This window comes from Macaca fascicularis, chromosome 2 (assembly GCF_037993035.2).
Source record: "Macaca fascicularis isolate 582-1 chromosome 2, T2T-MFA8v1.1".
Taxonomy (NCBI): Eukaryota; Metazoa; Chordata; class Mammalia; order Primates; family Cercopithecidae; genus Macaca; species Macaca fascicularis.
In genome coordinates, this window is record NC_088376.1 from 170,686,175 (window position 1) to 170,698,575 (window position 12,401).

The following is a 12,401-nucleotide window of genomic DNA, read 5'->3' on the forward strand; positions in this document are numbered from 1 at the left end:
CAAGGGTGTAGCGGGTTGGGGGGCGGGTACACATCTATCTTTGTGTCCTTTCATTAGATTCTAGTCTGGCCTAATTTTTTATAGTTTTTACTATTTTCCACAGTTTGAACCGAATTCTAATTTTTTGTGGCTACCACGCATTGAAATAATGTTTTAATTTTTTTCCTTCTTTTTTTCACCTAATTTTTCCTAATTTGGAGTCATTGAAAACTAAGCTCTGCTCTCTAAAGCCCTGTGAACTGAAACTAGACAACTTAAACTTTAGAAGTAAATAACAACCTATTTACATAGATAAGCCACTTTCTTTTTTTTTTGAGACGGAGTCTCGCTGTGTCACCCAGGCTGGAGTGCAGTGGCGCGACCTCGGCTCACTGCAAGCTCCGCCTCCCAGGTTTACGCCATTCTCCTGCCTCAGCCTCCGAGTAGCTGGGACTACAGGCGCCCGCCACCACGCCCGGCTAGTTTTTTGTATTTTTAGTAGAGACGGGGTTTCACCATGTTAGCCAGGATGGTCTCGATCTCCTGACTTCGTGATCCACCCGCCTCGGCCTCCCAAAGTGCTGGGATTACAGGCTTGAGCCACCGCGCCCGGCCTGATAAGACACTTTCATACCTGCCTACTGATGTATGAACTTCAGAGTCATGTGGCCTATATCAATTTAACAGGACTTTTTTTTGTTTGTTGTTGTTTTTCTCCCTTCCTCCCCCTATTTTCTCTTAATAAAACATGAGATTTCACAACTTTCTACAAATGAGCTTTCCTAGTAACTCGGGACCTACCTGTCTAGGAATAAACCATCCTAGCCAAGAGCGATCAGAGGAAAGCTGGAATCACGACTCATTTTCTTCTAAAATGTTTTCTCCAGAAGATTTTTTAAAAAGCAAAGGGAAGAAATGTGAAAGGAAAATATCTTGGGCCCCCCAAATCACTAGGCTAAAGGGAAAAGTCAAGCTGCAAACTGCTTAGGGCAAACCTGCCTCCCATTCTATTCAAAGTCATCCCTCTGCTCACTGAGATAAATGCATACCTGATTGCCTCATTCAGAAAGGCGAATCAGAAACTCAAAAGAATGCAATCGTTTTTCTCTCACCTACCTGTGACCAGGAAACCCCTTCCTTGCCTGGAGTTGTCCCACTTTTGCTTTGAGTTGTCCCACCTTTCTGGACTAAACCAGTGTTCATTTTATATATGTTGATTGATGTCTCATGTCTCCCTAAAATGTATAAAAGCAAGCTGTGCTCTGACCACCTTGGGCACATGTTGTCAGGACCCCCTGAGTCTGTGTCATGGGCATGCATCTTCAACCTTGGCACAATAAACTTTCTAAATTAACTGAGACCTGTCTCAGATTGTTGGGGTTCACAGTTCACAACCTTAAATGGATCATGATTGGGAATAGTTAGTTGCTTAGCTTTAGTGTTCAGTGAGGAGTGGCCCAGCTCATAGTCTCAGGTAGTAGTAATAAACTGAAACCTGGGGAAAGACAGGGAATTTTTCTGATAGCCTGACAACCTGTTAGGGAAGCCATGCCTGTTACAGGATGATGGGTCATAGTCAGGTGAGAATTCATATGTCTGTAATTTCCTGAAGTGATTAATTTGGATTTTCCAATTATTCAACACATCATAATAATAAGACTAATCAGAATATGTCACATCAACAGCCTGATATAATAACTTGTGTATATACTCTTCCTGTAAGATCAATCCAAGGACCTACCTGGGGGACATTGCAGACTTCCATATTTGACTTTTTTTTTTTTTTTTTGAGACAGAGTCTCATTCTGTCACCCAGGCTGGAGTGCAGTGGTACTATCTTGGCTCACTGCAAGCTCCGCCTCCTGGGTTCCCATCATTCTCCTGCCTCAGCCTCCCAAGTAGCTGGGACTACAGGCGCCCGCCACCACACCCGGCTAATTTTTTTGTTGTATTTTTAGTAAAGACGGGGTTTTACCGTGTTAGCTGGGATAGTCTTGATCTCCCAACCTCGTGATCCGACTGCCTCAGTCTCCCAAAGTGCTGGGTTTACAGGCGTGAGCCACCATGCCTGGCCTTACATTTGACATTAAGTCAATAATATTGAAATGATAAAACTTTCAGTAAGGATAAAGGAAAATATGAAAATATAGCTCTATTTTGAGAGAAGCAACAAGGACAAATTTCTTGTGAAAGAAATCATGTTGCAAAAATTGTAATGTTCTTTATCATAGAAATCATAAGCATTTTGATACATTATAGATGCTCATATATATATGCAGTATATGTATTGTTCATTTCAGAGTTAAGAAGTTTATTTTCAGTTAATAGGGACCAGCTAATTTAATCAAATAGAGAATAACTTGCTCAGAACATGGATCAGAACTTATTTATAATAACTCATAATTTACCTACTTTTAAGCTATAATTTCTTTAAAGGAATTTGAACCTTGTAGATTTGTGGAGGAATTTGAAAAATTAGAACTCTTTCTGGTTTAGTACCAGCCAGGAAGAAAATAAATGAGTTAGTCAAAGTTTAAGAATAATAAATTCACTCAAAATGGAAAGTTCTAAATTTTTTCGTCATTCATTTGTCCAACTAATAAATATTTACTGAAAACCACTATGTGTAAGTTACTGGGTTCCAGTCGTTGACAATGGGGAGAAAGCCCAGAGAGAAGTGATGAGCCTCTATAATGTGCTAAATTGCTTATGGTGTCTATGTTATAAAGAACATTACAGCAATATGATTTTTTTCCGAAGAGATTTGTCCTTGTTGCTTCTCTCAAAACAGTGATTTAGAAGTAGCTCTCTAGATTAATTTTAAAAATTACTTTCTAAAGTATCTGTTTTTGTATCATTGAAAATTCCCACCCAGTAATGTAATCTTTCCTCTCCTTTCTCAATACAGACACTCAATTTAACTTGCAAAAATATTCATTTTGACTCATTATATCTGCTTGTTATTCACTCGAGTGAATCTGTCACAATCGCATTTCTCTATCAAGGACCTCAGTCAAGAACATTACTACTAAACTGTTAGAAATAAAGTCTCTTCATGAATGTATGTTCTGTACCTTTGCAGGCCTCAATGTGGCAGGCCTCAGGTTTCTAAGCGATACCAAACCATACTTAAAACTATCCTAACTGCTGAATTGAAAACATTAATTTTTGTATTTTGACTTCTCTCATATGTTTATTGTTGTACCTTTCACAGTACTTATTTTTCCTTGTGCTTTTTTTAAACAATTTTTCTACCAAGTCATACTATTAATAAAATCAAACTAGATTTCTGATTGCTCAAATAATAGCATTAATCAGTATGATTCTAACTTTACAAAGTTAGTTGCCTATCTTGTAAGTGACCTTCAATATTTTCATTAAGGCGAATACATAGAATGATGAGAATAATTGTGATTTATCATATGTATGGTATTTCTATTATTTTCTAGAATTATAATCATATACATTTTTTTAAAGTTGAAGGAGATTCAACTTCACCCTTCTCCCCAAAACAGGGATTCTTTTTTTTTTTTTTTTTTTGAGATGGAGTCTTGCTCTGTTGCCCAGGCTGGAGTGCAGTGGCCGGATCTCAACTCACTGCAAGCTCCGTCTCCCGGGTTCACGCCATTCTCCTGCCTCAGCCTCCCGAGTAGCTGGGACTACAGGCGCCCGCCACCTCGCCCGGCTAGTTTTTTGTATTTTTTTAGTAGAGATGGGGTTTCACCGTGTTAGCCAGGATGGTCTCGATCTCCTGACCTCGTGATCCGCCCGTCTCGGCCTCCCAAAGTGCTGGGATTACAGGCTTGAGCCACCGCGCCCGGCCATGTGAGATAAAATAATTTTTAATTTGGAAGCAGGAGAAAAAGTTGGGTAAATTTTTTAATATAAGAAATTTGATTTTTTTTCCATTTCTTAGTTTATGGTATGAGATTCATCTCAGTGCATTCTTAATCGTGACTACTAAGGCAACCAATTGAACCCATTTAAAATAAGGAGACAAATAATGTTTCATTATTTTATTATTGAAATCAAAAGCAAGTTAAGCCTTCATAGTGAATTACCCTTCATTATACTAAGCTTCTCTCCTCCCTTTTAGTCATCTTCCTCAGGGTAACCTCACATGTTCCAGGTCTTACACATACTCATCGTATTCAGGGAACTGAGACTCCACACACCTCACTATGTGGCTGGAATATGCTGAAACTGCCTCCACAAACTCGTTATTCTGGACCAAGACTTATGGCCTAAAGTGAAGGACATTTCCAAAAAAATTTTCTCCTCTCTGATGCCGCTCCTGCTGCAATGCAATGACCCTGGCTATGTACAAGACATACTTTGGCTTGCTCCTGGGAAACCTTTAGACAAAGCCTCTACTCTAAAGATCACTGAGCTGTTGCTACCATCGCCGACTCTGAGCACTTTGTCCCCATTTATTTCCAAGGTCAGACCTAATGTCAAGACTTTCTTGAAGGAGAAGTGGGGAGTCTCAGCTACTGCCTCTAGAAAGGCAGATGTTTTCATTGTTTGCTGCAACCTGTTTGTCTTATAGTGGTTTCTCAAGATATGCAGGAGAAAGAAAAACAAATACCTCAACTCGCCCTAGGAAAGTGACAGACTGATGACACTTCCATCACAAAACAGGCCTGGACTCTGAGGAAATTGTCTCCTTTAACACACCCATTTTAAAACCAGTCTAAGTTTCGCCTTCCCAGGCATACTCCCACTACGTTGTGTTTAAAATATTTTTTTCGTATTATTATTTTATTTATTTATGTATTTATTTTTATTTATTTATTTATTTTGAGACGAAGTCTCGCTCTGTTACCCAGGCTGGAGTGCAGTGGCTCGATCTTGGCTCACTGCAAGCTCCGCCTCCCAGGTTCATGCCATTCTCCTGCCTCAGCCTCCAGAGTAGCTGGGACTAGAGGCACCCACCACCACACCTGGCTACTGTTTTGTATTTTTAGTAGAGACAGGGTTTCACCATGTTGGCCAGGATGGTCTTGATCTCTTGACCTTATGATCCGCCCACCTCGGCCTCCCAAAATGTTGGGATTACAGGCATGAGCCACCACTCCCGGCCCTACAATATTTTAATACACATTTTCGTTTTTTGGAGAAATGTGTCATTGCTTAAGTTGTTCTGTTTAAACAATCTGAGACGGGCCTCATTTAATTTAGAAAGTTTATTTTGCCAAAGTTGAGGATGCATGCCTGTGACACAGCCTCAGGAGATTCTGACAACATGTGCCCAAGGTGGTCAGAGCACAGTTTGGTTTTATACATCTTAGGGAGATACGAGATGTCAATCAACATATGTAAGATGAACATTGGTTCAGTCTGGAAAGGTGGGACAACTTTAAGCAAAGGCAGGAAGACTTGAAGTCAGGAGGGGCCTTCCAGGTCATAGGCAGATAAGAGAAAAATGATTACATTCTTCTGAGTTTCTGATTAGCCTCTCCAAAGAAGGCAATCAGATATGCATTTATCTCAGTGAGCGGAGGGGTGACTTTAAATAGAATGGGAGGCAGGTTTGCCCTAAGCAGTTTCCACTTGACTTTTCCTTTTAGCTTAGTGATTTAGGGGCCCCAAGATTTATTTTCCTTTCACACTCCTAGGTACAGTGCCTAGTCAGAAAAAAAAAAAAAAAAAAAAAAGCCCCAAGTCTATAAAGTCACAGTGACAGTCACAAACATAATTTTCCCACGGTGCTCTGCATCCCAATGACAACTGCACACTCTAATGTTAGTCTTGCATCACCTGAAACTTCTTTACCCCTAGGTGCTATGGGTTTATGAGAACATAAATGATACATAGTTAGAGAATCACCAGCTGAATAGACTCCAACATTGTCTACCATGGAAGACACATTTATTCTCCACCTTGTGCCATGCCACTACTTTTGTTTGTACCTATTGAGGTAAATTTATTTTATTGGGTTTTCATGAGCTTGGGACACTGAGAATGCATGTCAAGAAGCAGAAGGGAAGAAAGAAAAGAAAAGCAGTGTTATGGTCTGCTGTGCTTTCTTACTTGATACTGAAAGCAATGCAAAGAATGATTCACAGCTGGGGACACTGGGATATGAAAAGTGATAACCCTATGATCACATAGTACATTGCAGATCTTAGATTTAAACTGATGTTTTAAGTGACTCAGAAACCCTTCATGTTATTTACACTACTCATTTCTATCCTGCTAAATATCTCTGTTAATACCCAGACTCTTTTTTGGATTAAAACTCTGAATTCTCTTTCTGATCTCTATCATTTAAATCATAAATACTTAGTATGAACACCATAAGTGCTAAAGCATTAAAAAGTCATTAACCTCAAATTAATAAGGCACTTTAGTGTTTGAAAATTCTTGTACATATATTACCTCTTGTCTTTCTTTAATAGCAGTATGAGATGAATATTTTAATGTCATCTCTTTTTAAAAATTAAGAGGCCAAGGTCTAGGGAGATAATCTGTGAGAGACAGCATGATGACAGTGGAGCCAGAATGTAAACCTGGGTCTTTTGGCTCCAAGTCCAGATTAGCTGTATTGCTCTACTGCAGTCAGTATTGTGTTGAGGAAACATCTGTAGTCTCGCTTTCCTGGGGTACAGCATCAGGGGAAGGACAACAAAGAGTATACATGCATTCTCAGTGATGTTCAACAGTGGTTTCCTTCCACTAACGACTTACAGAGTTCTCTCTTCTTGATTTCCTTCCTTTTCTCCAGTGAGAGTCTAGAAGTCATTTATATTCACTATGTCAGGGGTGTGAGCTTAATTTTCTTAACTATATTCTGCTGTTCTCTCTTTACTTTCTTATAGACTCATTCAATGAGAAATTCAAACACAGTCAAACTGTCAAAGGCATTCAAACCAGAACAATTCCATCTTGAGTGAGGGCTAGGAAAAAATGAAGCTGGGGCTTGCTGGGCTGCATTCCCAGAAAGTTAGGTATTCCTAGCCTCCAGATGTTTATGGTTAAGGGAATAGATTACTAATCAGGCCCAGACTTGGGAGTGTCCTTATATCCCAATATCTTTCTTTTTTTTTTTTTTTTTTTTGAGGTGGAGTCTTGTTCTGTTGCCCAGGCTGCTGAAGTGCAGTGGTGGGATCTCTGCTCACTGCAGCCTCTGCCTCCCTGGTTCAAGCGATTCTCCTGCCTCAGCCTCCCGAGTAGCTGGGACTATAGGTGTGTACCATCACGCCTGGCTAATTATTGTATTTTTAGTAGAGATGGGGTTTCACCATGTTGACCAGGTTGGTCTCGAACTCCTGATCCCAGGTGATCCTCCCACCCTGGCCTCCCAAAATGCTGAGATTACAGGTGTGAGCCACCGTGCCCAGCCAGTATCCCAATATCTTCAGAACAGAAGCGTTCTTAATTATGCTTTAAAGGTAATACTGATTCTTGCAAAATATAGTAATTAAAAAATCCTGTTTCACAAACCCTTGTAACAGAGTGTGTCTCCTCATCAATCATTTTTTATGTTATATATAAACAAGTATTGTACCTAGGGTGAACACATTCTCCTCTTACTTTCAGGAACATCCTACTCTGTCCTACTCTGTCTACAGTAGGATGTTTTTTCACCACTTTATTTTCTTAATAAACTTCCTTTTGCTTTGCACTGTGGAGTTGCCCTGAATTCTTTCTGGCATGAGATCCAAGAACCCTCCATTGGGACCTGGATCAGGACTCCTTTCCTATAACAAAACTGTGTGCGGTGTGAGTGCAGGAGCATCGTTGCTGCTTGGAGAACTGCTGAGCCTAGCTGTTGCAAAAACACATTCTGCTGGCTGCCATCATTGCCAAAGTGTGTCAAAGTGGAGAAGTCTCTCTGTCTACTCATACATGCATACTGGAGCTCTTGCTCTACTTGGGTTACCTTTTCTTTCTATTTTCTTAGTTTTCTTGCAACATTATGCATGTCTAAATTCCTTATTAGCAAATGGAGACCTTTGCTCTTGGCTGGGGTGCTGAGTCTGATAGCTACATGGAGTTCCACAAAAGAATAGGTTGCAGGGCAAAGGGGAAACTGAAGGCATAATCTTGGGGGAAAGTGGAGTTGAAAGTCAAGGGGTCCAAATAAAGAATCCCTTCAAAGGTCAGGGAGTGAGTCAGGAGAGAAAACTATTTATTAACATATTTTAACAAGCATCTTGTTAAACTATTTTGTCATTTACCTCTCCTGACTCCTGCGGGTATGTGAAATTGCACCTCCCACTTTAGAGACATAAACAAGTTTTGTTCTCATTCCTTTCCTTTTCACTTAGGAATCTCAATTTCAGTGCTACAAAACTTACATTAATCCTAAAGTAATTCTTCCCAGATTCCTGAGGACCCTATTTGGCTCTTAGAACCATAACCATGTTTCTAAACGTTGAACTATTAAATAAAGCTACAGACATTAAACGAAATAATATGAAGCATCTCATGAGGCAGCACACGATTAATTTCCAAATGTGTATCGAAAATTTTAAGTTAGGAGACTGAGTTAGAAATGATTGATTTTTTTAAAAAGGAAAAACAGAGCTTTTTTCTTTTCTTTTCGTAACTTTGGTAAATCTAAAATTACATTGTTTGGGGCCATGAATGTCTATTATGTAACACTTGGTTTTAGGGGCATGAAAATCTATTGTATAACACTTGGCATGCTTATTTAAACAACTTGGTTGATATATTTAGGATATAATATATGTTCATCTTGTCTAAAAAAATATGGAGAAAGGAAGTCCTTCCACCTTACCATCTCTTATTTTTCTTTTGAAGAAGTTAGGAAACAATAGGCACCAAAAGCCTAGAGAAAATAATATGAATGTTTTTCTTTTTATCCCCAGGTCCACATCTCTCTAATGACTAGCCAAGGAAAACAGAGAGACCGGTTCTAGAGGAATTTCCTAGGGGAGTTGACTTTGCCAGCTTTACTCCACAACAGTGGAGTAAAGGTGGAAGGAGAGTTTACGCTAGTTAGAAAAGTATGCATGTGAGCACAAACAAAGCAGCGTCACAGGCTGTGACAGAGACTTTTGGGCCAGGGATGGGGAGAAAGGCAAGCTCGAGGTGATAAGGATCTTACTTTCCTTTTAAAAGTGCTCCTATCTAGCTTCAAAAAGCATGATTTTTTTCCTTTTACAAATCCTGTCTCCAGTTAAAATGTATTTATCAATCTACTCAAATATTTACAAGAGCCCCTTCCCTCATGTGACAGATTTGTATGTGCATGTGATAAATGATATGCATCTAATACACACTCTAAACCAGACAAGAGAAAAGAAGCCATTTACACATATCTGTGATTAACATATTTTATGAACCAAAAATTAAAACAAAAAATTGAAAATAGAACTACTCTTGAAAATCCAGGGCAGATAATTACTCTGGGAATAGTGAGCGTGTTCGTTTCAGGCAAAAACAAGAAGGTTTCATTTATTTCAGAGAGGAACCACAGGTGCAACAACTTTCCCAGAGGTGGGATTTGAAAGAACCCTGATGCTAACAATATGGTGCAAAGAATAAAGCTACAGGAGTCATCTCACTTGAAATTAAGAAGGCAATGACAGGGTCTAAGTAGAACACAGCACCTGTCATATAATGAAAGTTCAATAAATGCTCATGGAATGATGGATAGAATAAATCAAAGTCATTATGACACATAATAAAGGTGCCCTGGTTTGGCAGTAAATGCAATGTTTGATGGCACACTAGATACATTTCTGGTTCCCACATATTATTTCTTTTTTTTTTTTTTTGAGACGGAGTCTTGCTCTATCGCCCAGGCTGGAGTGCAGTGGCCGGATCTCAGCTCACTGCAAGCTCCGCCTCCCGGGTTCACGCCATTCTCCTGCCTCAGCCTCCCGAGTAGCTGGGACTACAGGCGCCCGCCACCTCGCCCGGCTAGTTTTTTGTATTTTTTTTAGTAGAGACGGGGTTTCACCGTGTTAGCCAGGATGGTCTCGATCTCCTGACCTCGTGATCCGCCCGTCTCGGCCTCCCAAAGTGTCCCACATATTATTTCTAAAAGATATCAAGATAAAAACAAAACTCTAACAAATTAGACAAAGAGATATATACTAAGATTGCCCTCCTAGGTGTTTGAACAATGTAAATAGTTGGCAATGGTCTATTCCTTAAGCTTTTGAGAGAAGCACCACATGTTTATTATTTTACTCTTGATTTCTTTTTTTTTTTTTTTTTTTGAGACGGAGTCTCGCTCTGTCGCCCAGACTGGAGTGCAGTGGCCGGACCTCAGCTCACTGCAAGCTCCACCTCCTGGGTTCACGCCATTCTCCTGCCTCAGCCTCCCGAGTTGGGACTACAGGCGCCCACCACCTCGCCTGGCTAGTTTTTTTGTATTTTTTAGTAGAGACGGGGTTTTACCGGGTTAGCCAGGATGGTCTCGATCTCCTGACCTCGTGATCCGCCTGTCTCGGCCTCCCAAAGTGCTGGGAGTACAGGCTTGAGCCACCGCGCCCGGCCTACTCTTGATTTCTTATCAAGCTTTTCTTATATATTCATATTAGTTCAAAATAATTTTTTAATAGAAAACATCCCAAAATGTATTACTTTGGGCTTTGAGCCATCAATCTCAGTTTTGCTAAAGATGCAATCCATTGTATTCTTGAATAACACTAATTTACTCTATTTTAAGTCAATGAAAAATAATTATATTTATTTATTTATCCAAGCTTCCTCTCCTCTCTTGTTCTGCTTTTCAAAGATGTTTTTCTTGTAAAACAAGATGAAGGTCAAACAATCTCCAGGATACTAAGACATTTGGTGGAATGTCTGAAAAAGGGCAGAAACTACAAAATGTATTTTTTAAAATAGTGGTTATTATAATTTAGAAAGTATTTGGAGGCCGGGCGCGGTGGCTCAACCCTGTAATCCCAGCACTTTGGGAGGCCGAGATGGGCGGATCACGAGGTCAGGAGATCGAGACCATCCTGGCTAACACGGTGAAACCCCGTCTCTACTAAAAAATACAAAAAACTAGCCCGGCGCGGTGGCGGGCGCCTGTAGTCCCAACTACTCGGGAGGCTGAGGCAGGAGAATGGCGTGAACCCGGGAGGCGGAGCTTGCAGTGAGCTGAGATCCGGCCACTGCACTCCAGCCTGGGCGGCAGAGCGAGACTCCGTCTCAAAAAAAAAAAAAAAAAAAAAAAAAAGAAAGTATTTGGGCCCCTGTGAAGGAAGAAAAATAATTTATAACCCCTTAAATGATTAGTGCTCCTGGTTCTTTGCAAAGGCATTGTGTGAACAACATGGACTATGTCAGTGTCCTTTGCCAATCTCTAGTATCAGAGGAGGAATTGAAGATGAAGGTGAGGAGGGGCAGGCAGATAAACTTCTAGAAACCCTCCTAAGTAGATGATGTAGGGGTGTCGTGGAATCCATTCTGCTGGCATGTGGGGGGATTTTTACTAACCAGCTAATTTCTCCACTTTTCTGCCCATAGTGAAGTTTTGTGAAATATCTGAACATAAAACAAAATGCTATTTATTGAATGTGCCTTAGGACTCAAGACACTAATACAACTCTATGGAAAATGTGATGGAGCCAACTTAACCTGCTAATATCTGCCATTGGCTTCAGATCTGGTAAACACATGGTTTACACTAAGAAGGTGATCCTTTCTCAGCACTTCAACCACCTGTTAGTTCCTGGATCTGAATTCCTTGTCAAAGCTTCCTATAGTTTGATCAGAATTTGGACACTGGATCAGCTACTGCCCATTAACCTGCTAACAACTTCTCTGTGATTAACTCCTAGAAAACTCAACAATATCTGCCAAGAAAGCCAGGTTTAAAATGTTTTTAATCAATAACACATTTTTTAAGAATTTAGGGATGCCAAGGTGGGCTTCATTCCATGTCTGCCCAGAAGTGCACCCTGACAGAAAAATGCAATGCCTTAACTGCCCTTACTTAATTAAAATTATACACTTTGGGAGGCTGAGGTGGGCAGATCACGAGGTCGGGGGTTTGAGACCATCCTGACTGACATGATGAAACTCCATCTTTACTAAAAATACAAAAATTAGCCAGGCATGGTGGTGCAACAGAGCAAGACTCCATCTCAAAAAAAAAAAAAAAAGAGAAACTAGAAGCTTTCCTACTAAGATCAGGAACAAGACAAGGATGTCCCCTCAAACCACTCCTTTTCAACATTATATAGAAAGTCCTAAGTAATGCAATGAGACAAGAAAAGGAAATAAAAGACATACAAATTGAGAAGTAGGAAATTAAGCTATGTTTGTTGATAGATAACATAGTTGTCTATATAGAAAATTCAGTACAATTGACAACAACAAAAAACTTTGAACTAGTAAGTGATTATGGACAAGGTTGCAGGATACAAGGCTAATATACAAAAGTCAATTGCTTTTATATATACCAGCAATTAACAAATGGAATTGAAATTAAA